A 26,846-nucleotide genomic window follows, 5' to 3' on the forward strand; every position below is an offset into this window, starting at 1 on the left:
GTGTGTGTGTGTGTGTATGCATGCATGTGTGTGCACATGTGTGTGTGTGCATGTGTGCATGCGCATGTGTTCTTCCTACTCAAAACTACCCTAATAGTGCCAAGGACTCCGTTGTCAATCAATACCAAAAAACTTATCTTTCACTTTCAAGCAATCAGTACCAATCATTATCAATTATCAATTCATACCCATCATTATAAATTAGGATCCACCCTCAAACACATGTGTTTATAGCCAGTCCAAGTGCAAGTTTACTCTGGTAGGTAAGCAGAATAGTGATAAAGGCCCAACAAATTCATCTTTTTGACTCTATATGGCCCTTGGCCTACATATTTGAGTTTGCCCTTGTGGACTTTGTCATTATATTGTAGAACTAGCTCACCTTCCTTGATCTCCTTATCCTTAAGGTTTGTGTGAAACCATGTCTTCCTTCTTCATTTTTCTATTGTCATGGCATGGTAGGCTACTAACCTTATCTCTATATGCTTTTCTAGTTGATAGAGTCTTTCCTTAAGGGACTCATAGTCTCTCATGCATTCTTGTACTGCTATGTGTAGGCTTGGTATTACAAATTCCAATGGGACAACTACTTCAAGGCCATACACCAAATGACATGGTGTAAATTATGTACTTGACCTTTAGTGTGGTTCGATATGCCCATAAGGCTGCATTAAGATTTTTTGCCCAATTCGATCTCTTGGGATCCACTATTTTGGTGAGAACAATACATAGTACTTTGTTGGTGGACTCGGCTTGTCCTTTGCCTTGGGGATCGTAGGGTGTGATTTTTTTTTGTGGATAACCATAAAGCCATACAAAAGTTCCTTGATTACCTCATCGACCAAATGTGTGCCTCTATCTGACACAATTTCAATGGGGCATCCAGATTGTGTAATCACATTTTCATATAAAACCTTTGTTGTGCTTGTGGCATCTGCTTTTTGCCACAATGATGTAGCATGCTTGTGTTCCCGTTGCAGCTGGATGTATGGGTCCCACAAAATCAATCCCCCGTTTTTCAAATGGTTGTTGAATAATAACTGTTGTTAGGGAGTTGAAATCCTTGTGCTGGGGTTTGATTGTTCTTTGGCATACATCACATCTTTTTACATAGACTTAAGCCTCTGCCCAAAGGATTGGCCACCAATATCCTACCAAGAGGACTTTTCTTGCAATTTCTTTGCCTACAAAGTGTTCTCTTACTATGACTTCATGTACTTCTCTTATGATCGGCATGATTTCATGAGGCATAAGACATCTTCTTAGAATTTGATCATTGCCCATTTTGTGAAGTTGACTTGCAACCAGTTAATAGGGGCACCTTTTAGAATAAATTTCCTTGCCTCCATTGGTCTCAATTTAGGGGCATCTTCCTGTCATTAAATATCCAATGACATCTGCACACCATTTGGGAATATCGTCAATTTGAAACAAAGCAACATCTGACAGGTCATCTTCTATTCCTTCTTGCTCGTCTCCTATCATCAATCTTGGCATATGATCTGCAATCTAGTGCTGAGCACCTTTCCTTACCACTATCTTGAAATTGAATTCTTGGAGTAGCAGAAGCCATTGGGTGATTTGACCAGAGACACATGGTCAATTCATAAGATTTATGATTTGTGTAAAATACAAATTCAATGTCCAATAAATAATGTCAAAATTTCTTCACACTGTAGATCATTGCTACTCTTTCCGTGGTAGTATAATTGACCTCTGTGTCATTCAATATCCTGCTTGCAAAGTAGATTGGGTAGTCTTTGTTGTATTTGCCAGGTTTGCATAACAAACTCCCTATTACATATTTGGAATCATCCATATGCAAATGGTATTCAATGTCCCAATTTAGTGCCATTAGTACGGGAGTTGTGATCATTCTCCACTTATGGGATTCGAATGCTTGTTCGCATTATTCCATTCAAACAACGTTTACCAATAGCTTATATAGGGGTCCTACAATCATGGCATATCTAAGGATGAACCTTGTATAGTATCTAGTTTGGCCCATGAATACTTGAACAACCTCAACATTTTTTTGGGGGGAAGCTCCATGTTGGATCTTGATTTTGTCCACGTCGTTTAGCAATCCCATGTTGAGAGGCTATGTGTCCCAAGACTATGCCATGTGTGACCAAAAATTGGCATTTGGGAGGGTTTACGGAGATTCCATACTCCTTACATTGTTTTGGTACATCTTCAAGGCATTTCAAGTGATCCTTCTTTCCTGAATGTATGTACAATCATCGAGGAAGTCTTGTAGGAATTTGTTCAGAAATGCTTTGAAGGCGTGGCAAATGTTGTCTTTGCCTAATCTTGAGGCACAATTTGTACTTGGTTATACCCCTTGAACCCATCCAAGAAGCTATATACTTCTGACCTTGCTACCTATTTAAAAATTGTCTCAATCAATGGTAGTTGTTCATGCATTGACATTATTGAGTAAATTTTCTAGCTCTTCATAGACATGGGTGCCATACTTTGGATTTGTCCTATAGGGTCCACATACCTTAAGCTTGGATTCTTCCCTCATTAGTATGGTATGTATTGCAACTTTAGGGGAGATCCCTTTTATGTCCTTATAGGACCAGGACATGCAATGTACGCATGCTTTTCTTCTTCTCCTTCCAAGGCAAGATCCAATTTTTTGGTCTTGGCCGGCTCCTCATAAACTAGGGTTTCCCCTAGTCCTTTTGTTTTCTTAATCTCTAATTCCTTGATTGATCTAGGCATGGCTATTGTTGCATTTCCCCTTGTATAATTTAAATAGTCAGGTACTTCCCTAAGGCTTTCCTAGCATGGCAAGGTGCTTGCTTGTGACTATTCATGCTACTAATTGTTGTGGGAAATTCTTATCCATTGAACCGATGCCCACTTTCTTTTCTTTCTTTTTTTAATTGTCGAGTTCAGTCTTCTCTGCACATTGGGTTTGAACTTGTGGATTTTTTTACTTTCAGAGATTGGCGCTAATTTCTCAATGGGCATTTTCAAGCTGAAGGTTGTCTTTGCCTCCGTGTTGGCTATACCAACATCCCCTACCAAGGTGGCATTAAATTTTTTGCAAATTTTGATCATCGAGCATGTGGGAAGAAACAAAGAAATGGAACACAAAGTGGGACAAGAAAGACCAAAATGTGAAGGCAATTGCAAAGGTGATGCCCAAAATGACCGAGTGCTGATCAAGCCACTAATGTCTTGATATATAAGGAAGTACAGTACATGCCAAGAATGGGTAAGTAACGAACTCATCCATTTGCCTCCCTCATGTCTAACCACTAATCCTAACGGATACTACTAACAGATGTAGACATGAAAGGAATCTCGAGACATAATCCACAATTCCTTCCTCAATTTAGAGTCGTTGGAATAGGAAGAAGTCCAATGCCAGTATGAAGAAAGTCAAAGTAGTCTTTGGGGAAAGATTTGGTGAATAGGTTGACAAGTGTGTCAACCATAGGGAAATATTGATTGGAGTATCAGTTGCTTGCTCTGGACTAGATCACATACATAATGGTATTGAATTTCCATGTTTTTGCTTCACTTGTGATGGCAGTCGTTCTTACTCAAACAGATGTAGCCATTGTTGTTGTTGAAGAGGACTGCATTTGGGAATGTGATCCCAAGTTCTTTTATGAGTGTGTGCAACTAGATATGCTCTTTGGCAACATGCCATACAGTTATATACACTGCTTTGGTCAAGGAGAGTGCAATGGAGTGCTGTTTGGTTGAAGCCCATGAGATCGGGTCCCTCGGCTAAAAGGAAGATGTACCCAGTGATGGTCATCCATATCCCTGCCCAATCAGAGTCAACACAGCCCAAAAGGTCACGAGTGTGATCATGATAACTGATGCCAAAATTAGAGGTGCCTTTAAGATACTAGAGAATGCGTCACCTAGATTCTACATGAATTGAGCTAACTTGGTGATGGTAGTCAAGAGATCGGCCTTGTTCACACCATGGCCTACCCGATCAAACCAACAAGGTTGTGATAAGGGATGGTGGACATTTGTGGTTTTTCTTTAATGGTAGATGGGCATTTGAGCAGACAATTCGACATTAGGGTCGACTAGTGTGAAAACAGGTTGGCAGTTGAGCATATTGTACCATTTAAGAATAGCATGGATGTAACATTGCTGATGCAACCAAGATTTGCCACAGGTGTGATCTCGAAGTACTTGGATTCCCTAAGCAATAGTGAAGGGGCCCTGAATCAATCATCAAAAAATGGGATTGGAGGTCGAGTTTGAAAAGTTATACTCAGTGTAGATCATTGCAAACGATGACCATGCCATTTATGTATAAGGCGACAACCGAAAACAGATCTGCAGATGTGCATGTGTATAGGCTTGGGTCATTGTAGCACTTTTGAAACGCATTGTGAAGGAAATACTGATCAATTTTAAGGTACTAGGATCGAGAGGCTTACTTTAAGCCATCAAGGGCTTTATGAAGATAGCAAGTTGTTCTCAAGGAGTGAGGGAACCCAACAGGGGGCTAAAGATAGATATCCTCCTAAAGACCATCATGTAGGAAGGTTGTTTGCACATCCATTTGATGGATGTAGAGATGGTGAATGGTACTCTAGGCTAGAAGAAGTCGGATGGATGCTATACAAATGACAGAGGCGAAAGTATCAGTGTAGTCAAGACCCTCCTATTGTGTGAACCCATGGGCAACTAGGCAAGCTTTGAAACATGAGATGGTGCCATTAGGATTGTATTTCAACTTGAAGACTCGCTTACTACTAATGGGTTGTCAATCAAGTGGAAGCTTGACCAAATCCCAAGTGTGGTTTCGTTGAATTGATTAGAGCTTGTAGTGCATTGCGGCCTCCCATTGTGGCCAAAATGTAGAGGCTTGGGCTTTGTGAATACTATGAGGCTCTACGGGGGTGGAATGTGTGACAAGGAAGGAAGCTTCATTGAAATGGGAAGGGGGGGTGTCGATCTTCGACGAGGCATTAGGGGGATGGAGAGGGGATCTCTATCATGGGTGATCAAGAGGTGCTAGATGGATATCAAGGAGGATGGTTGAGGGGTTGGAGTTTGTAGCCATCTGGTCACTTACGGGGTCTACTTGCATGTGTAGAGGACATGTGTGTGGGTGATAGAGGAGGTGTGTTGTGGCACGATGGGGTGGGGTCAGTACCCACCACATGGATGGTAGATGAGGAGCTAGATGGCATGGTGTCTGGGAAGGTAGTAGAGGTGAGAGAGGACATGGGGTGCTAGGTGGAGCATTCGTTGTGTGTGTAGGAGGGTTGGTGGGCATGATAGACAAAGGGGAGTAAAGAGGAAGCTCGGGCATGTGGCTTGCAGAGGCATAATCACCAACGAAGAGGACATTTCTTGAGAACAAGAGCTTCTAGGACTGCGAGTGAAAGATCTTGTATCCACGATGATTGGAGGCATACCCTAATGAATATGCCACGCTCACTACAGGGTCAAGCTTGTCACGTCGGTTGGCACATGGACAAAGACAATGCATCCAAAGACATGGAGATGTGTGACATTGGGTTTGTGTGCATGCTACAATTGGTAAGGGGTAGTCATTCTGATGGGAGTTGTGACAATTTTTTGCTAGTTGAGGGACATGTAGTACATCATGAATGACACCATGCTCACCATTCGGAAGGGAGAGGTTAACAGAGCCTTGTCAGAGTGCACAAATAGCAACGTTCTCACTAATGATCACATCTCAACCTCAGGCAAGAGTGTGATATGACAAAAACTCTCAAATATCAAGACACATATGGCAACTAGCACTTGAATCTAGATACAAATTGACATCAGGCTTACCAATCACTGCTTACACTCCATCGAATGCTAGCACAAATTCAACATCGAGTATCTTGAAGCATGAAAACAATCATTTTGGGTGGTCCCTCTCCATTAGCTTCGGTGAGGTGGGCTCGCATTCGATCCCACATTTTGAGATCTCAAGATGCCACAAGCATATTGCCCTCCCTTGTTGCAATAATATCAAGCGTAGTCATGGTGGTTATCTCATCCAATTCTCTTGCCATTGATAGTTTTCTTGGTGGGAGAATGTTGCTAGGTTTGCCCTCCCCTATTGCAATAATAACAAGCGTAGTCGTGGTGGTTATCTCATCCAATTCTCTTTCAAGAATGGGACTACTGAGAAGTGCATGCTCTTCAAAAGGAGATATGCTTTTTTGTTGGGCCCCTTCTTGAAGAAGTTGAGTTCTAACACTTTTGACAGAGATTTCATCACTACGAACTTCAATTGTCATTATTAGTGGGTTGTAAGAGGGGGGCATGCTCCCCAATATCATGAAAGCTAGCTGGGACTAGTGTCCTTGCCTCATCAAGTTGGTGAGCCATGGCTTTGAGCTTCTTGATGTGGGAAGCAATAGATTCACCTTCCTTCATCTTGGTGTTGCCCAAGGTGCACTGCATAGTGAGAATATTTCCCACAGTGCACTTCTCATAAATGGATCGAAGCATCTCCTAGGCCTCATAAGCTATCTCACATTCTTGGACCTGGCTAGTAGGGACATCTCCCAAGTATAAACATATGATAAGTTTGGCCTGTCTCTCTCGTGCTTGGAAGGATGTGGGGGCAAATGAATAGGTAGTGGTGAGAGGAACCTCAATGGACTGAGTCATCAGTGGGTTGATTGTTGGTGTGAAAGATACCCCTTCAATTGTGACACCAATGAAGGGAATGATAGGGATGGAGGATCTAGACCCAACTTCTATGGTGGATGGGTCCTTCTTGGCACCAATGATGATTTGCTAGAGTGCCTTCTCCTCCAGCACCATACGGAGCATCATGACTTCTAGATACTATAGTTGGGACCCTTGAGGCATTCCAACACATGGGAGTTGAGCAAAGCTATCGGGCCAAAGGCCCAATAGCATCTAGGAGATAGGTGAAGGGAGAGAAAAAACGAGGAAGTAGGGCCTTGGATAGCTGGGTGTGCTAACAATGAGCATAAGCAAAGCATGGAGGATCAGAGTATTGCGAGGTATCAATAGGAGGATGGAAGTGGGCTAATAACTACTGTGGAAAGAAACAAAGAAATGGAACGGGAAGTGGGATGAGAAAGACCAAAATGTGAATGCAATGCATGGTCACACTGTCATGCATTCAATCGACTTGTATTATGCATGGCTGAATGAGCTAGATGTGGATCACGGTCTGGGAGAGTGTGTGCGAGGAGTGTTTTTTTTTTGGCAACCCACTATTTCTTATTCCACCTATTCCAGTTAGTCCTCTCTCTCTCTCTCTCTCTCTCTCTCTCTCTCTCTCTCTCTCTTTGTGACATCTCTTTCAACTATTCAAGGTTGAGTCCACCTGTGTCCCTCCTGTGTCCAACACTTGGATTGTGGGATATGCCTTTGAGGCATCTTGGGATTGTTCCTACCATATTAAAACTGCTCTCTCTCTTAGTCCCTCCCAACCCTCTGTGTGTATGTGACATGTCTCTCAACTATTCAAGGTTGTGTCCACCTGGGTTCAACACTTGGATCGTGGGATATGCCTTTGAGGCATCTTGGGATTGTTCCTACCACATAAAAACTGCTCCCTCCCTCCCTCTCTCTCTCTCTCTCTCTATATATATATATATATATATCTATCCCTCCCTCCCTCCCTGTGTGTGTGTGTGTGTGCGTGCATGCATGCATATAACTCTCACCCCCCCCTCTCTCTCTCTCTCTCTCTCTCTCTCTCTCTCTCTGGTACTTAGCAATTGTAAATGGCATGTGGTTTGTAAACTCAAAAGCCTTGCATTTTATTTTTGGATGATGGGGTTTTGCAATCATTGGCCAATTAACAATGATGGTTTAGGGTGTGTGCTCCAATTTTGTGTAAGAAGAAGAAACCATTACGAACAACAATACTTCTATGAAAGAAGAACAAGCAATGCATTCAAGTCCATGCTAATCACACATTTTTTTGGTGAATCGAACCCAACATTACAAAGGACATAGTACTCCAAATTTCTCGATGATATTGGTGTATGATACATGATTGTGCCTGGAATTATGTTCCAAGGAAAAAAGGAAATAAATAGTTTTGCTACATATTTGGGGTTTTGGGAAATGTTCTCTCGTTGCCAAAAATGACTTGCAAATTGTCATATGAAAGCATGGGTTGGTGTATGAACATGTTCGCATTGGCATCCATCCCAAACACGCGGAGGTACACAAAATACAAACTCTATGTAAGGGAAGCCTTCCCCTCCGTCACTCCATCCATGAAATCCCGACAACTACATGCTGGGTTCTTGGCAATGTCGACATTATAAGTTTCCCCCATGACTCTTGAGTTTTCAGTCTCTATCTTGAAAACTTCAAGTTTCAAGGCTTTCAATACTATGTGGTCCTTTACTATTTCTTCTAGAGCAAGGGCAGAATTGATCCTTGTAGCTACAATTTTTGAGACTCCCGATCGATATCCTGGTGCAGATGCATTCGAATGACACTCTATCGGTGCCTTCTGTAGAACAAATCCTCCCGTCTCTAGGGATTTTATCTCATCCTCAGTGAGATTTGTTCCATGAGCTACTAGCCATACTTGTAGAACTCTGGCTGGGGACTTTTTGATTGAGGAGCATATATTCCAGGTATGGTCCATGTGGTCATTGTAGAACCACATGTATTGCCTTCGCGAGCCCACTTGATTGCTTGGTTGCCCTTGCGAGGTGGACCACTCAATCATCCCCCAAAAGGATGGAATTGGGACTCCTACTGCTATGTTCTTGATATTTTTCTTGCACTTCCCTTGTCGTGCCCCTAGCCATCCTTGACATTGCACTCTACTGCATGGTGGAATCCTTCTAATTGCCCAAATGATATTGTGAACTTCAGTCTCCACCACCTTCTCCAGAGATGTATCGACCATATGGTATTGTGAACTTCAGTCTCCACCACCTTCTCCAAAGATGTATCAATCGTCATGGGCTCCGTTTCCACTTGCTCCGCTACGCTTTCAAAGTTGAGTTGCCTTGCTCCTTTCTTGCAAGGTTGGTTTGTTGCCACAAATTCTGGCCTGTGAGTGGTATTTTCCTCCTCTGTTGTTGTCACCTTATTGATTCTTTTACGCTTACGAGCCACTGTTATATTGTATCCCCTAAATTTAGGCTCTTGATGCATAGGAGTGCCACTTATGATGCCCTCCACCATCCTCGACGTTGCTGCAGGGGTTGGGCTTTTCCCTTGCTGAGCTCGCCTTGCAAGGTTCTCTGCACTAGTGCCGGCACCATGGTACTTCCCTTTAATGAATGTGTGTCTCTTGGTGCTTTGCAACAACGCATTGGCCAAGTCACTGACACACACATCATACAGATTCAACATCCCCTTGAATCCTTCGATAGCCAACCAACTTGCATGTACATGCTCAACAAGATTTGTCGTGGGCACGTGCGATATGTCCTCTGCGTCCTATCAAGAGTGAAGTACAGTGAGTGGTTCGTTTGAAAAATTTGGTGGGAAAATAAAATTTTGTATTAGTGAATGGATACTCACACCAACAAAGTGCTTCCGCCAATGCGGATATCGAACATGCCACCAGCTCAGCCAACGATCCATCATAGGGATGTTCGAATCAGAAACCTTCCTTGTGGCCCACCAAGCCCAAATGTACTTTTGCTGTGTGGTTGCGCCCTCCTTTGTCAATGCACACCTCCACAATTGGCACAAGCGTTTGTGCTCATCTTGGAAGTTCCTATGCATATACTGGGAGGTGTGTATCTATAAGCTTTACTCCCAATGGAAAAGGCAAGACCTTTCTCAGCCATGCATCCCATTCTCTGGTCCATTATTGAAGACTATTTGTCTTGCCCTCAAGTTCGCGCCAGCCTCGTCTGCCATGAAGCCTTTAAAGTCTGCAGTGGGGTGCCCACACTTCTCCATGACATCATTAAGCTTCAACCAGAAAAGGATTTGGGCCTCATTGTCCTCCTCTTTCATCTTGCACACGGCAACAATCATCAACTCTTGGACGCTGCATCATACAACTAAAGTTAGGCATAAGCATCATCCTTTTGGTGATGGAGGGAATGTAGGAATACTAGCATTTGCCTTACCTTGGATCATATACGTGAGCAGCCATGGTTGTCCACCCGCATATGCAACATACATGGTCAAAACAGATTAGCTATTTTGTAGATCTCCACCACCAGTGCAGCACATGCGGTTCACCAGATCTACCCTTGAAGCAGGCCCTGTTGTCAACATCTTGAAGATAAAGCATTTGCTTTCATCATCGACCGCTTGATTGAGGAAGAGGCTCCCATGGAAAAATTTGTAAGCACATCTTTGCTTTAGCTTCAAGAGTCTGGACTCCATGCCTTCATCACTTTCAGTGCGAGCACCATGTACCATATGCTTGAACTTGAGCCAAGTTGTCCATTCGACTATGCATTATGTTGCTTCTAAGAATGCAAAGAAAACACATTTGTGTGCAGTTGCCATTGGGTTGGCTCTGTATGGTTTACCTTTGCCTTTGGACAAGAGGCTCCAGCTCCTCAAGCATTGCCATCAACTCATTATCCATAAGGGAGATGCTCGGGTCGCGGATGAGGGCACTTGATACTATTTTTTTTGTGACTACCATTTGTTAGTGTTTGGGACTTGCTGCACTAAAGTCCTTCACCATCTCTTCGACCGTGCCTAAGGTCTTTTACGTGGGCTCTACAGGTACCTCTTTGTACCTTGTGATTGTGCATGCCCATGTGGAAAAAGAGTCTCGTCATTTTGGGCCCCACCATCATGTAGTACGCCACACATTTGCATTGCTTCAAAAGAATGGGGGACCTTTTGCAAAAGAAACAGGCCAAGGTTCCCAAGCCAATAGCAGACATTCCAACAGTCGGAATGTTGTTCATTTTTCCCACACCAGATGAGAGAATATTAAAACGTGCAATCAAAGAGACATAGTCAACGTTCTTTAACTCAATTTCTTGGCAATGGGTGTGCTATGGATTGACCTATCCATGCAGTGCAGCTCGACAATCTGTGCATCGACTTGCCGGAGTAAAGGGGGTTTGTACACTCTAGTTCCCCCACACACCTACTGCGACGAACTTTGCCAGGAAATGTCATTGTTGTCGACATTGGTTTCGTCCAGCAATGGCCGCCATACTTTTGCTCCATGCCATCCATTGCACTTGCTCCATGCGGCATGGGTGGTAGTTTGAATGCAATGTTCCCATTGTACATTATCAGAACTTCCATCAACTTCTCCACTGTGGTTGAATTCTGTGGTTGAATTATGCAACAGTTGATGAAGGAGTCGATGACATCCCCCAGAAGACCTGATGTACGACGACATGCTAATGACTGCTTAAGGACCCTCCATTCTGGCTACTGTATCATTATCATCATCCATCATTACCATGCCATGGCCTCCTAATGGTTGTTTAACATGGCTTGAGCTCGGCCTTGAGCTCGGGCTTCCTGGGCTAGCCGTGAGATCTATTGCGGGTGTAGCTTGTGCAATGGCTGCCTTCCCTCACGCTCGGAATGATGGGTCCAACTCGCATGGTCTCTACCTCAAATTGGTTGGGCTTCGGGTGAGATCTATTATGGGTGGAGCGTGGGCAAGTGTTCTCTTTTCTCTCTCCAGCACATAGTCACGCAACAACTACATGTTCAACATGTACAACTACCCCAATCCACTCGCCTAAATGGCTCTTACTTGCGTAATCTATAGGCGGCCATTTACATGTGTGACGGCCATCACACGAATGCCCTTGCCTATCATGGGGTCATCCTTACTTGGCACAACGGTTCCACCATTCACATATCGTATCATTGGCTCCGACAAGAGGGAGTTCAAATAGATCCGCACTTCGTTGAGGTTGCTAGACCCTGCACCAGTTGGGATGGCCATTTCAAGAGGGATGAGAGAGAGAGAGAGAGAGAGAGAGAGAGAGAGAGAGAGAGAGAGAGAGAGAGAGAGAGAGAGAGGTAAGATAGGGGGGAGAGAGAGATGGACAAAGAGCTAGGGTATGGAGGAGTTGAGAGAGAACGAGAGCTTGAGAGAGATGTGTGGGGGGGGGGTAGGGGGCCTTTATATAGTTTATGTCTGACAAATAACATTCAATGAGTATTTAATGCAAGAAAAGGTGTAAGGGTGAAGATGCCATTTTTTGTAATTTGTTTGTTGTCAAATATTTAAAAAAACAGCTATACCCCCCACCTCCACCCCAAAAAACAAAAAAAGATTTTAAAAATTCACAAAAAATGAGCATCTTGGCTCTTGGCATAGCAATCACAATTATGCAACAATTAGAAAGTGTAGGTGATTCATGTTAAAGGCAAGCAAGCCCTTAGAAAAACATGAAAACTAGTAAAAATTATATAGAATTTTTGCCAAATAGTAAAACAGCCATAACTTTTTCGTAGAAACTCCGATTTCCAAACTTTTTACAGGAAAATCGATGGCATAACTAGATCTACGCAAAGATTTCAAAAATGTTACTTTTTGGAAGCAAAAAGCCAAATTCGGAGCGAAAAGCCCTGAAAAAGGGTCGTCTTTGCAAGGGGGTAAAGAATTTAGTGCAAATTCTTTCATTTTGGGACTTTTTTAAAATTTTCTTTTGATGGCGCACATTTTTTTGTGAGATGTATGTGTTTCATAGTGGAGAGACTAACATGGCAGGCTCGACCTTTTGGATATGCGAGTTTCATGTCTGCAAAAGTGGCAAACTGGGCTGTGAGCCATTTGTTGGGCAAGTGCGAGGATTGGGCCACAATAAATGATCTAGATGCATCAATTCATGAGGTGCCCACTATTCTTGGATTACCCTGAAGGGGAGCACCCACGAGAGGAGAAAGAAATGTACATGATGTACAACAAACTACGGGGGCCCAAAGAACCATAGACGCCTACAATGACAGTATGTACAAACTCAAGTGTTCCCCAAAAGATTTCTCTTCCATGTTATTTTATGTACTTACAAAGGACTCTACGCTACAAGAAAGTGAAGCAAGCAAGGTGGGGGTGCCTACATCTACTAGAGTAGGAAAGAAAGTAGTTGAAAGAACGAGGGGCCAAAAAAAAAGATTAGGAGGCCAGATAAACCCAATAGACTTGGGACAGTCCTCCACCTAAAGGTATGAGACAAGATTGTGAAAAAAATTAAGTTGATTAAGAGTCGCACGGACATTTTTTATTTTTTAGCGGGCCTCAAATATTTGGCAATGTATTAGCTTCTGTAGAAACGAAGCCACTGTCATAAGTTGGAAGCACCCAAACAAGTGCTGCAGGGGGAGAAGCTCAATGTGGAGATCAAGGTGAGGAGGAGCTTTGTGTGACAGAATTCCGACACAAAGTAGTCAAGTGGGACCGTTGCTAGTTGGCCCTCAATCCACCAGTAGCATGCTCCTTTGTTTTTTAAGTATCGTCCTAAACATCATTCTAAAACATAATTTTCATTAGCTACTGTAGCCACAGTTGACATGGCCACAACTACAAACATACAAGCATCAGGTGGACGCAAGAAAACGAGGAGGACCTGCCAAGAGAGCGCAAACAATCCACTTGTAAGTAGGGTCTAGAAGCAAGAAGATCTATGCAAATCAATAATCCGTTGTTGAGGCACTTGTAACTGTGAGTTTCTTGTACATAGTTAGGGGCGAGGAGGTCCAAGAGAGGCATCTTAATGTTGCATGTGAGATGTCTACATGCATGTTGATGTGCATGTGATATGCTACTACAGCCACAATTAACGTGGCCACAACTGTAAATATACAAGCATCAGGTGGATGCAAGAAAATGAGGAGGACCTGCTAAGGGAGCACGAACAATGCACTTGTAAGTAGGGTCTAGAAGCAACAAGATCCATGCAAATCAATAATCCATTGTTGAGGCACTTGTAACTGTGAGTTTCTTGAACACAGCTAGGGGTGAGGAGGTCCGAGAGAGGCATCTTGATGTTGCATGTGAGATGTCTACATGCATGGAGACATCCATCGAGCACATTCCACTGAAATGGCGGGTTGTTATATGCAAATCATTCTAGGTAGGAAGTTCGCTATGGAAAGAGCAGAATTATGAGAACTTCAACTGGTTATTGGAGTCTGGGACAATGAAAGGATTGGAGGCCCTTCTCATAAAGATCAGGGAGGATAGGCGTCTACATGAAGCAACAAGACACAAGAAGTGGATGTTTTTTTGCTTGCAGGTGGTGCACTTAGGAACCACAATGTGTGCAAGGAAAGAGAGAGGTACATGCTGCAATCATGAAATGGTTTTTCAAGACATGATCACGTGGTGCATATGTTACACATATTCTAATTTGTTCATGTATGTGTTATATGTAGGTCCACGTGATGCATGTAATGGTGTACGTGTGCCAAGGTAAGGAGCATAAGGCCACCCCCTTGGATGACTTCATGGAGGATGGAATCAGCACTACGGAATGGGTGCACGATGCGAATGATATCCTCGTGCGAGGTACTTCTTAGCAATTGTGTAAAAGATTTGGCAAAGTTCAAAATACAAGCTAGGCTTGCATTGATTTTTAGTGTTATGGTAGATGGCATGCAATGCGGATGATTGTTTTGGATGAGGTTGTTGCAGGCCTTCTCAGACCATGGAGACACGCTCCTCGATTGCAATAAAGGGTGCAGAGATTTGGCAGAACCCACAGTCCAAGAGGGGTGGAGAGACTTGTGCCTCGCCATAGAGGGAGGGGAAGCACGATTTGTAAGAGGCAGAGTATAGATTCGAGTTTGACATCTGCATGAATGTTTGTTGACATTCAACTATGTATAATTTGGTTTTTCCTTTATGCAATATTGCACTTTTGTAATCTCATTGAGCTTGTGGCTATGAATAGTTGCCCCCACCTTTGAGGAAGCTGGTGATTTTTTATTTGAACAGGGTGTTGTTGCATAGGAGGCTAATAACTCAGGGTGCCTTGCTAGCCAAGGTGTTAGAGCTGTGGAGCCACTGGGTCCTGTTAAGATTTGGTGTGGCCAAGTCCCTACACGAGGTGGGGAGGCAGTTTGATGTGGCTATTTGGAGCTCAGTACAACAGAACAATCCGCAGAGATTGTTGGGCCTACTAAAGGGAGAATGTCGCCAAGCCACTAGCTACACACCCTTCTTTGTGTTTGAGTATAGCTGAGATAGATGTACCACACAAGCCAAAGATGTAGGAAGAGGACAGGGGTGTGTGAAGCCCAAGTTTGGGAAGCGCTTGCCCGAGAACGATCGGCAACACTTTGACCCTTTAGCAATGTTGTTTGTGGATGACAATGGGGAGAAGATGGATCAAAATCCCACAAACATGTACATTGTCCCACCCACTTTTATGGGGGATTGCATGGATACAGTTCTCCACTCAAGTCTCTTGCCCTATCTACACCAATTAGCAAACCATGCTGGGACAGTTGAGGGTTTTGTGTCCAAAAACCCCTTCCATGTGCCGCCCATGGAAGAATAAACAGAATTGTAATGCTACTTTGAAATGTTAGTAAAATTATTATTGTTTGAGACTCAAAGAGCTAAAATTTTTGTTTAAAGCCAAGTAGCATGGACTTATGTCCAGTGCTTACATGTGATTTCTTCGTCTACATTTGTGAAATAAAGAAACGTATTCTTAACAAGCAGCACATACATGTGTCACAAAGAGAGAGAGAGAGAGAGAGAGAGAGAGAGAGAGAGAGAGAGAGAGAGAGAGAGAGAGATTACATCATGCAAATAGACATAGAGAAACATGTGCTCGAGTTTAACAATCACGAATTCATGTCTGTTGCATCCAACTAAGGTGTGAGAGAGAGAGAGAGAGAGAGAGAGAGAGAGAGAGAGAGAGAGAGAGAGAGAGAGAGAGAGAGAGAGAGAGAGAGAGAGAGATAACATTATGCAAAAAGACAAGAAAAGGAACAGGGTTTAACAATCATGAATTTATGTTTGTTGCATCCAACTAAGGAGAGAGAGAGAGAGAGAGAGAGAGAGAGAGAGAGAGAGAGAGAGAGAGAGAGGAGAGGGAGAGGGAGAGGGAGAGGAGAGAGAGAGAGAGAGAGAGAGAGAGAGAGAGAGGTGTGTCACAAGTGGAATAGGTGGAACAAATTTTGGTGGTTGCAAAAAAAAACTCACTTCAAAACTCGCTTCTTCCCATCCCCATTCTGGGACTTCCATTCAAATTACATGGTAGAGAAGTGTAGGAGGGCCAACAAGGACCACTTAGGCTTGCATGCACTCAACAACTTCATATATCAAACTTCTGCCATGGTCCGCTTCATAAAATATCACCTAGGGCATCATACAGAGGGCTTCTTCTTTAGTCTCCTGCTTTTTCATATACCATTCAGAACTAAGGCATCCTTAATATATATAAATAACATGGCCTGGTCCTACTTCAAGGAGTGCTAGATATGAGGTCTTAGCAAGACAGAGGACAATCTAGAGATGTCCATCACTAAGTACACCAAGCACCAGTTGTTAGTAGAAGACATGATACAATAGATCATCAAAAAGTGCCAATTGTCACAAGTTGACATTATGACATCGCCTAAGGTCAGCAAGCTAAATGACGCAGATCTGTTGCATGATCGAGCACAATTGTTGGGGCTACTTGATGAGTTCAAACTTATGGAACATGCCAACTTGACCCCAGAGCAGTGACACATATACAACAAGATCATCTCAAAAGGTAGTGGACTGTTAGAATTATAGATATAATTCAGCAGTGACCAATGTAATTTAATAAGCTAGTTAGGGGCACTTTTCCCTCTTTAAGAGGTTTTTCCCCCTAACCGCAGTTAGTTCACTAACTATGGTTAGTGACTACGAAGGTTTTGTCATTAGGACAAAACCTTATCTCTCACTCTTTCAGTTGTACTCTCTCACACTCTTCTATTGCAACTAAGCTTTCAAGCTTTCAGCTCTCAGCTCCCTCTCTCTTGCTCTCTCTCTCTACCCAATACTCACATTTGGTATCAGAGCCTCGTTGAGCTCCTGCTCCCTACCCAAGCTCCTCCTCCTGCTGCATTCCCATTGGAGCACGCCATCCGTACCTGCACGTACTTGCACGTACTTGTCCGTACCTGTCGTACTCTACTGTACCTGTCGTACTCTACTATACCTGTCGTACTCTACCATACCTGCACGTACCTACATGTACTCGTCCGTACCTGTGCGTACTGTATCTGTGGTACTTGCACGTACCGCACCTGTTGCTTTCGTTTCTGTACTACATGCCATACAGCAGTCGCTGTTCGTACTGCAGTGCCGTACCAGCCTTACCTACATCAGTGCCATACTAGTCGTACATGCCATAAGTTCACCGTATGTACATACATGAATCTGCCATACTTGCTTCCATACATTGTCTGTACCTGCTTCCGTACAGGTCTTGATTTCGTACAGCATGCCGTTGCGGTACATCTTGCAATCCCGTCCGTACATGCGACTATACGATCTGCTTATCCGTACAATCTGTACTTGGTCGTCTGTATTGATTGTACCAGTAGACATTTGCAATCCTTTGCAGTTATTGGGGTATTTTCAGGTTCACAGTTGCTTGTGAAGCAAACATTGCAAACAGATCTGCAGATTTGGTCTGAAATTTGGGGCTTTCTACTGAAATTGCAAAATTTGGGGCTTTCTATGCTTTTGCCCCTTTCTGGTTGCAATATCAAGTTCAAAATTTGGGCCTTTCAATTTTGCAGTATAATTTCTTGAAGAAATTTGGGGATTTTGTAATTACACTGCAATTTTGCAGTGAAATTTGGGGCTTTTGCAGACAGAGCGCAATTCTTACATTGGGGCTTGTGATCAATTTGCCCCTTTCCGGTTGCAATTTCAGGCCTATTTTGGGGCTTTTGTGTTGGGAGAGCAATTTTGGAGATTTCAATTCATACTGCCTTTCTTGAAGTGTTTTGCAGCACTTTTGGCAGATTCTGGAGAGTTTTTTGATGCTTGGACAGATTTCTGACAGTGTAAGTGCAGAAATCTAAGTTGCATTTACAGCCAGTGCTTGGCTGTGTTTTTTTTGGGAGTCGTGCATTTCATTCCCAGTAAGGGAATTCAATCTTGTATCTACTAAAATCTCTTTCTCAGATATGGCCCAGCAAAATCAGAATGATTTCCAGTTCGGTGGTCTTTCACAGGAAGACAAGTTGGATGGTACCAACTACTCCCTCTGGAGTTTTATGGTACACAATATTCTGATTTCTCGCAATTTATGGGATTATGTGAATGGGGGTGAGATCCGACCAGCAGGTATGGCACTTGATACCCCTCCTCAGCAAGGAGGTGGAAGAGGTCATGCACAGGGTGCAGCTATAGCCACTACTCCAGAGCAGAAGAGATGGGATTCACGGGATGCCTTAGCTTTGTCATGCATCTCTCTTTCAGTGAAAAGATTTATCATTCCGCATATCCGGTCGTGTAAGACCTCAAAGCAGCGTGGGATATCTTAGAAAGCATGTATGCAGCCCGGAATGATGCAAGGGTATCTTTCTTGAAAAGAGAGTTAAGTAATACACATATGGAAGAGGGTGACTCCATGTCAGTCCACCTCACAAAGCTACAGGATCTCAGAGAGCAATTATTGAACATAGATGAGATTATTCCTAATTTAGAGATGATTACTACCACTCTGAATTCTCTTCCTGAGTCTTATCTCAGCTTTCATACCTCGCTGAACTTATCATTGAGGGGGGGTGCAAATCCTCTCACTTTTCATGAGTTGATAGGACTTCTGCTTTAGGAAGAGCAGACCAAGAAAAACTTGGCTTCACGTGCAGGTGAACAAGCTATGCTCTCAAAGTTCAAGTAAAAAACAAAGGGACAGGCAAAGACATCAGTAAATCAGCCTTCCAGTGGGTCAGGACAGCCTTCACAAAAGGCTAAATGGTGCAAGTAAGCCCAAGAAATAGGGTTTTTGTCATTACTGCAAAAAGCCAGGTCATCACATTGTAGAATGCAGGAAAAGGCTTGCAAAAGAGAAGAAAAACAACTCCGGTATGGCTGTTTCAGATTTAGCTCCTCATGCATCTGACAGTGGGGATGCTGCAGCCAACTTTATTGGACAGGATTATGCCTTTTTATCTTGCATTTTAGATTCTAGGCTGGCTGCTCTAGATGCTCGAGATAGTACAACCACTTGTAATGATGATACATATGCTTTTTTGACTTGCAGTTATGACTCTTCTACGGATGCATCTGCTTTCAGTGTCAATGAAACACTGAATACTTGGTATTTTGACAACGGTGCATCCAAGCATATCACCTTTGGGAAGTGTCTCTTTACTTCCTTGCATCCACCTCCTGTTGGTAAGAAAGTCACTTGTGCCAATAAATCATCATATTCAGTACGTGGCACAGGAGAAGTTGAGCTTACTGCCATTGATGGCTTAGTTTTCAGACTTTCAGATGTCTTATATGTGCTTGGTATCACCAAGAATCTTCTTTCAGTGTCCACTCTTAATAGGGTTGAATTTTAGGTCATCTTTGAGGATGACAAATGTGCTGTCCGAGACAGGGAAAATGATTATGCCTTGAGATTATTGTGGGGGTTAAAGGTCACTGTGCCTTAACCCCAGTTATGTACAATACTCAAACACATATATAAATGAATGAAAAAGAAGATTAGGGTGGTTCTGCACCCACCAAAACTTGTGTGGCTCTCTGTCTCTCTCTCTCCCTCTTCCGTTCTTGCTTCCGTTGAGAGCACTCTCAACTGGTATCAGAGCCCGGGTGATCTAGCTGAGCGTGCGTGAATGAATGCTTGAAGCTTAGCAGCTCTGTGGGAGGAAGGAGAAGCTCTGTGGGAAGCTTTGTGGGTGACTTTACTTGCATCCGAGTGTGCAGAGACCTTGGAGGAACCTTTGGAAAAGTCACTTTGGCTTTGCGAAGTGGTTTTGAGAGCCTGTTAAGAGCTTTCAAAGAAAAAGTCGTTTTTTGAGCTTTTCCCTGTTCCATTCGATGACAGAGACTCCGTATTGACTTGTAGAGGCAACTATTGCTTGCTTTTGGTGTCCACATTACTTCAGGAGCTTGGAAACACCTTCATTCTTGAATCTGAGATCATTTCAGTGGATTTCTGACTCACTGTGTCAATTCCTGCGTTTTTTGCCCGGGTGTTGGAACTCAAGTTTGGAGCAACCATTTGCAGATCTGTCAGTTCCGGTGGACTCAGGAGGTCCTAAAACTTCTATGTTGCTCATCATTCGCACTCCGGTGGAGTTTACAGATAGCTCTGTTTCCAAAAACGTTTTTCAGTCCTTGTGTTGGACCCAGTGATTGAGACCACGGTTTTCAAAACCGTCTGTCCCATTGCGTTCCGGACGCCCAAAAACCCCTACCTATCAGTTCTTGCGTGATTCGGTGGAGGATTTTCAGAGTTATAAATCTCTGTGTATTCGATTTCGTCTCTCTGTTATGCATTTTTCATGCTAAGGTTTTGAAACCTTAGATTTATGCCACATGGCAGTGGATAAGTGTTGACTCCCATTTCTCATTCATCGGTTGGGATTTTGGAGTTCTGGCAGAAGAGAGATATTTGCAGATTTTCTTGCTGAGTCCGATTATGCAATGGCGCCCATGTTTTGAAGCATCTCAGGTTCTATTTTCAGTAGCGCTCATTACCGTGGGACTATGATTTCTTGAGCATACCTTATGCAGATCACTCTGGTTGCAGTTTGAGCAGTGTGCGCTCATTCGTGGTATGCAGAGGGTTGCAAGGAGGCGGAAAGGGCCATGATGGCCAAGGTTCCTTATGCATCAGCAGTTGGGAATCTTATGTATGCTATGATAGCTACTAGACCAGACATTGCATTTGCAGTGGGAGTTGTTAGCCGATATATGGCTAATCCAGGAAAGAGGCATTGGGAGGTAGTTAAGTGCATCATGAGGTACATGAAGGGTACCAAGGAGATGTGCATTTGCTTTGGTAAAGGAGACATGCGTGTACTTGGGTACACAGATTCAGACTATGCAGGGCATGTGGATAGTAGGAGATCCACTTCTGGTTATGTGTTCACCTTTGCAGGTGGTGCAGTGTCGTGGATGTCTCGTGCACAAAAGTGCATTGCTTTGTCTACCACAGAGGCTGAGTATGTTGCAGCCACAGAGGGTTGCAAGGAGGCTATATGGCTTGATCGGCTAGTAGGAGATTTGGGGATTCATACATGTGTACCGACATTGCATAGTGATTCCATGAGTGCTATTCAGCTAGCACGGAATCTAGTCTTTCATGCAAAGACCAAACACATTGAGGTCAGGTACCATTTCATCAGGGAGGTACTTGAGGACAAGCGCATAGAGCTTGTCAAGGTTCATACAGATGATAACCCTGCAGATATGCTGACGAAGAGTCAGCGATTTGAGTATTGTCGTATATTGATGGGCATTGGATAGTATGCTCACTGGTTGTTCTCCCTTAAAGGCACATTGTCCTTTAAGTGGAAGGTTGTGGGGGTTAAAGGTCACTGTGCCTTAACCCCAGTTATGTATAATACTCAAACACATATATAAATGAATGAAAAAGAAGATTAGGGTGGTTCTGCACCCACCAAAACTTGTGTGGCTCTCTGTCTCTCTCTCTCCCTCTTCCGTTCTTGCTTCCGTTGAGAGCACTCTCAATTATTTGGTACTCTGCTGCGTAGGCTTTTTCAGCTTGATCTTTTTGAGAAAAGAGCAGCCCATGCTCTTGCAGTTTCTACCCCTACTACTGCCATGCAGAATGCAGAATCATGGCATGCCCGATATGGCCACATGCATTACAACAGCTTGATGACACTTCAGAAGCACTCTATGGTTGATGCATTGCCACCTCTTGAGATACCTCCTCCACATGCCTGTGAAGGGTGCATTTTAGGCAACATGCATGGATTCCCCCTCAAAAAGGATGGTTCAGTTAAAGCTGTACGCAAATTACAGCTTATACACAGTGATGTTTGTGGTTCCATGAGGACTCCATCATTGGGTGGTCATCTCTACTTTGTTACTTTTATTGATGATTACTCCAATTTCACTTGGGTCTTTGGGCTGAAGCGCAAATCAGAAGTGTTCATGGTGTTTAAACACTTTTTAGCCATGGTTGAAAATAAAACTAGACTCAAGGTATAGACATTGCGCATAGATAGAGGTGGGGAATACTTGTCTGCAGATTTTGATGCTTTTCTGAAAGGCAAGGGTATTGTGCATCAGCTCACAGTGAGGCTGACCCCTCAGCAAAATGGCAAAGCTGAGAGGAAAAATAGAACCCTTATGGAGATGGACAGATGTATGCTGAAAAGCAAACACATGCCTCACAAATTCTGGCTTGAAGGTCTGATGTGTGCCAACTACATTTTAAATCGGGCTCCCACTAAGGCTTTGAAAACAAAAACTCCCTATGAGGTCTGGAATGGGAGAAAGCCTTCAGTGGATCATTTTCGAGTCTTTGGATGCCTTGCATATGCTCATGTGCCAGTTGAATTTAGGCACAAGTTGTCAGATAAGGAAGTAAGTGCATATTTGTTGGGTACAGTGCAGAAAGCAAGGGGTACCATCTCTACAATCCTGCTACATGTAAGATCATTGTCAGTAGAGATGTGATATTTGCAGAAAATTCAGCTCACACTCAGGCTGAATTTCATATGCCTTCTTCTTCAGAGGATGTTTTGGAGGGGTTACTACCCATTGCTTTGGGTTCCCCTGCTGATATTTCTGATGCAAATCAAAATTTACAGCCACCTCCCGATGCTCCAGTTTAGCCACAAGATGTCTTGCCACCTCCACAGGCAGTGGAACAGGTGGTTCAACAAGAAATTGCAGACATACATGCAGCAAAAATAGTCCCAAATTGGCTGTTATAGACTCTCAGAGAGAGTAAGATTGATGCTCCATTACCTTGCAGGACTCGTAGTGCAGCAAGGCACATGGAAGGTGCTAATTCAGTGGAATCAGCATATGTAGGTACTCTTCTCGATGAGGAGGAGCCTGCAACATTTGAAGAAGCAAAGCACAATGTGCATTGGATGAATGCCATGCACGATGAGTTGCAGTCCATTAAGAAAAATCAGACTTGGGATGTTGTAGACTTGCCACCAGGAAAACATGCCATTAGCACAGGATGGGTTTTCAAGGTGAAATGGAAGCTAGATGGCTCCATTGATAGATACAAGGCAAGGCTGGTTGCTAAAGGCTATGCTCAGAAAAAGGGCATAGATTATGAGGAGACTTTTGCTCCTACATCCCGGATGACCACCATCCGATCTGTTATTGCAATGGCTGCACATTTTGAGTGGAATGTTCATCAGTTGGACATAAAAACAACCTTCTTAAATGGAGACTTGCTGGAAGAGGTTTATGTCAAACAACCTCCAGGCTTTGAAATTACAGCAAATGCACTTCAGGTATGCAAGCTAAACAAAGCTTTGTTTGGGTTGAAAAAGGCCCCTTGTGCATGGCATGACAAGATTCATGCCTTTTTGACCAGCAAGGGGCTGCACAATAGTCCTATTGAGAGCACCCTCTAGATCAAGATGGATGGGGGGGAAATTTTAGTCATCCTTCTTTATGTCGATGACTTATTGCTCACAGGGTCTAATGAAGATAATATTACAGATTTCAAAGCTGATTTGCAGACCACCTTTGACATGTCAGATTTGGGGCTGCTTCACTTTTATTTGGGGATCGAGTTCTCTCAAGAGAGACGTGGCACTGTTATGTCTCAGTCCAAGTATGTGCAGAAACTCTTGGACAGATTTAACATGCATGATTGTAAGCCCATAGCCACTCCCATGGAGCCGGGGCTGAAACTCACAATGCATGATGCAGGAGAATCAGTTGATGCCACATCTTACAGTCAAGCAATTGGATGCCTCATATATCTCTGCAACACTAGACCTGATATTCAGTTTGTAGTATCTCAGGTGAGCAAGTATATGCATAGCCCAAAAACTATGCATTGGCAGGCAGTTAAGCGCATCTTCCATTATTTGTAGGGCACGAAGTCTTTTGGCTTGTTATTTCCCAGGGGGGTGACTTGTAGATGCATGCCTACAGTGATTCAGATTGGGCTGGTGATTATGACACTAGGTAGTCCACAGTGGCAATTATTTCTTTTTGGGTAAATCTTGCATTTCCTAGCTGAGCAAGAAACAATCTACAGTGGCTACCTCATCATGTGAAGCTGAGTACAGGGCAGCTCTCACAGCAACAGTTGAATGTGTCTGGCTGCGACGTCTATTTGCTGATCTTCATCTGTCTTTGGAGGGTCCTTCTCCAATTCTCACTGATAGTCAGAGTGCCATTGCAGTGGCAAAGAATCCAGTGTTTCATGCTCGCACGAAGCACATTGAGGTTCACTATCACTACGTCAGAGAGAAGTTGCATGCAGGAGAGATCAGTATGATCTTTGTGTCCACACATGACAACGTTGTAGATATTTTCACCAAAGCACTACCACGTGAAAAGTTTGAGGCATTTCGCAGTGCCCTGAACTTATATCCATTTGGTGATTGATCAGCCTTGTACATGACATTGGCACGGCAGGGGGATGTTAGAATTATAGATATAATTTAGCAGTGACCAATGGAATTTAATAAGCTAGTTAGGGGCACTTTTCCCTCTTTAAGAGTTTTTTCCCCCTAACCGCAGTTAGTTCACTAACTATGGTTAGTGACTACTAAGGTTTTGTCACTAGGACAAAACCTTATCTCTCACTCTTTCAGTTGTACTCTCTCACACTCTTCTATTGCAACTAAGCTTTCAAGCTTTCAGCTCTCAGCTCCCTCTCTCTTGCTCTCTCTCTCTACCCAATACTCACATGGACTCCACATCATTTGTGGGATGCCAAATGCAGAAAAAACATTCTTGATTAGATACATCATCTATTAGCTTGTCAAGTGTGATAAGTCTATCGTATTAACTACGACCACTAGTGCAACAGCAATGTGCCTAAGCCGCATTGCCATGAGTGTTCACTGTCAAGTCAAGATACAAAGTACTTGTAGCTATACCCCTACTTCATTCCTGAGATGGACGAGTGGCATTGCCCACTCATGCAAGTTGATGTCAACGTTATCAATGAGATATTCATGATGGTGAGAATGGCATTTAATCTTGTCATCTGATAGCTGCATGTAGTCACATCATAGCCAATCTATAGTCCATTTGAAAGAAGCTTGTGCTACTGTTCGGAGATCTTGCATAGCTGCTGGTGATATGCTAACACTAGGTGGACTTTTGCCAAATGTGCCACATCAGGAACTCATCACATTGGCAACATGGCAATATACAACATGCAACACTCTGTCTACCACACACTTCATAACTACTTCCTCCAATTCCTAAACATCATACAGATATGGAAGCTGATGATTGACGAGATACAACAGTATCTTGATGGCATCATCATTAACAAAGAGGAAGCATAAAAGTACTTAGACAAAAACATGACCATCATTTGCTTGCATCATCTTGATGCAAAGGAATACAACCTGAAGATGCTACAGAAACTTTTTCCTCCATCCGATCAGGTTACTCACAAATGTGACAAATGAATTATCACTGCAAGAATGGTTGGAAGACGAGAAGTTTCATGAGCTCAATGAGATCACAAAAAGAGCTAGGATAATAATCATAGAAAACATCGAATTGACTATAGGAGCAGCCAATGGGGTAATTGTTATAGTCACTAGCATCCAACACTCACCAAAAAGCAGTAATGAGATTACATCTATCCATACAGTCATCGACATAACATCGTGGCAGATCATCTTGCGCAGAAGCAGAGAATGAAGAAAACCCACCAGTAGCCAATGGTACTGCAAGACAACGTTTTTTATCACACTCGCCAAGCTGTCATAGGCCATAAGGCACAACGGTGCACAATCTCAACCAACGCCATGGTGGTGATTCGAGAAGCATTCACGCTCGGCCTAGCATATGTTAAAGTCATATGATTGTATGGATAATAGCAACAACTATAGCAACAATGGAGTTTTATTAACAATTGCTTAATAAATTGGATATCAAGGCTTGTGAATAATATATTAAGGTAGCTAACATAAATATCGGCAAGCCCAATCTATATATGCTGTGAGGTGAAGTGCAAGAGTTACTCGACAGTAAAGGAAATAAAATCTCTCGCTACTGCATCGAGTTGGTGCACTACGGGCTCTATGTCTCGGTAGATGGCCTGACAACATTGGATCGCAAGATAGGTGCTCACATTTTGAACAAGTTTATGAATGAGTTTGGATACATGCACTCAAACGACAAAAGTCTGTTGATAATAAAAAAGGTAACCAAATTAACAACGCTTGATCTAGCGAACGAGGTATACGGACTGCGGATGGTGGACCGATTCACAAAAAATAATAAAGTTATACAAGCCAACACCACCATGATGCATAAGTGTACCAAGAAAATAACTGTTTACTTTCATGTTTTTAAAAATAAACATGCCATCGATACTTGCCTTGCCAATCTAGACAATAGAACCACCGATGATCGAGGACATCGATGCACGCCCAATGAAGCAGCTTGCAATAGCAAAAACATCTTTTGTTATCACTAATGGTGCCAACTCATTAAATAAAATTGGTCGAACTGCTTTTCCCTCTTGCTTTATTCCCACTGTTCTCGTGGCTATTGTCACAAATTTTTTAAAGTAAAGTTATTTGACAACATATTCAATAAGGATGAGATCGGGCGTAGAAGAATATGTACCTTTTGATGAAAACTTTAATGTAGACATTCTAGCAAAAACAGAGAACATAAATGAGGCAATCATATTAGAACAAAAATACATAGCTCGTTTGATAGGATTAGCAATAGAGGATGCAACAATCTCAAAGGACACTCTCCTTGTGAGAAAAAATATTACTACATAAAACGTCGCCACATTATATAAACCATCCATGGTATT

General features: G+C 43.0%; 1 pseudogene; it reads right to left on the reverse strand.

The window, feature by feature from the left end:
* Positions 1 to 8,760: 8,760 nt before the first annotated feature.
* On the reverse strand, positions 8,761 to 25,823 carry LOC147895555 (uncharacterized; annotated as a pseudogene).
* Positions 25,824 to 26,846: the final 1,023 nt, after the last annotated feature.

This window comes from Dipteris shenzhenensis, chromosome 13, assembly GCF_047967505.1.
Source record: "Dipteris shenzhenensis isolate YYH24624 ecotype China chromosome 13, Dip_SZ_1.0, whole genome shotgun sequence".
Lineage (NCBI taxonomy): Eukaryota > Viridiplantae > Streptophyta > Polypodiopsida > Gleicheniales > Dipteridaceae > Dipteris > Dipteris shenzhenensis.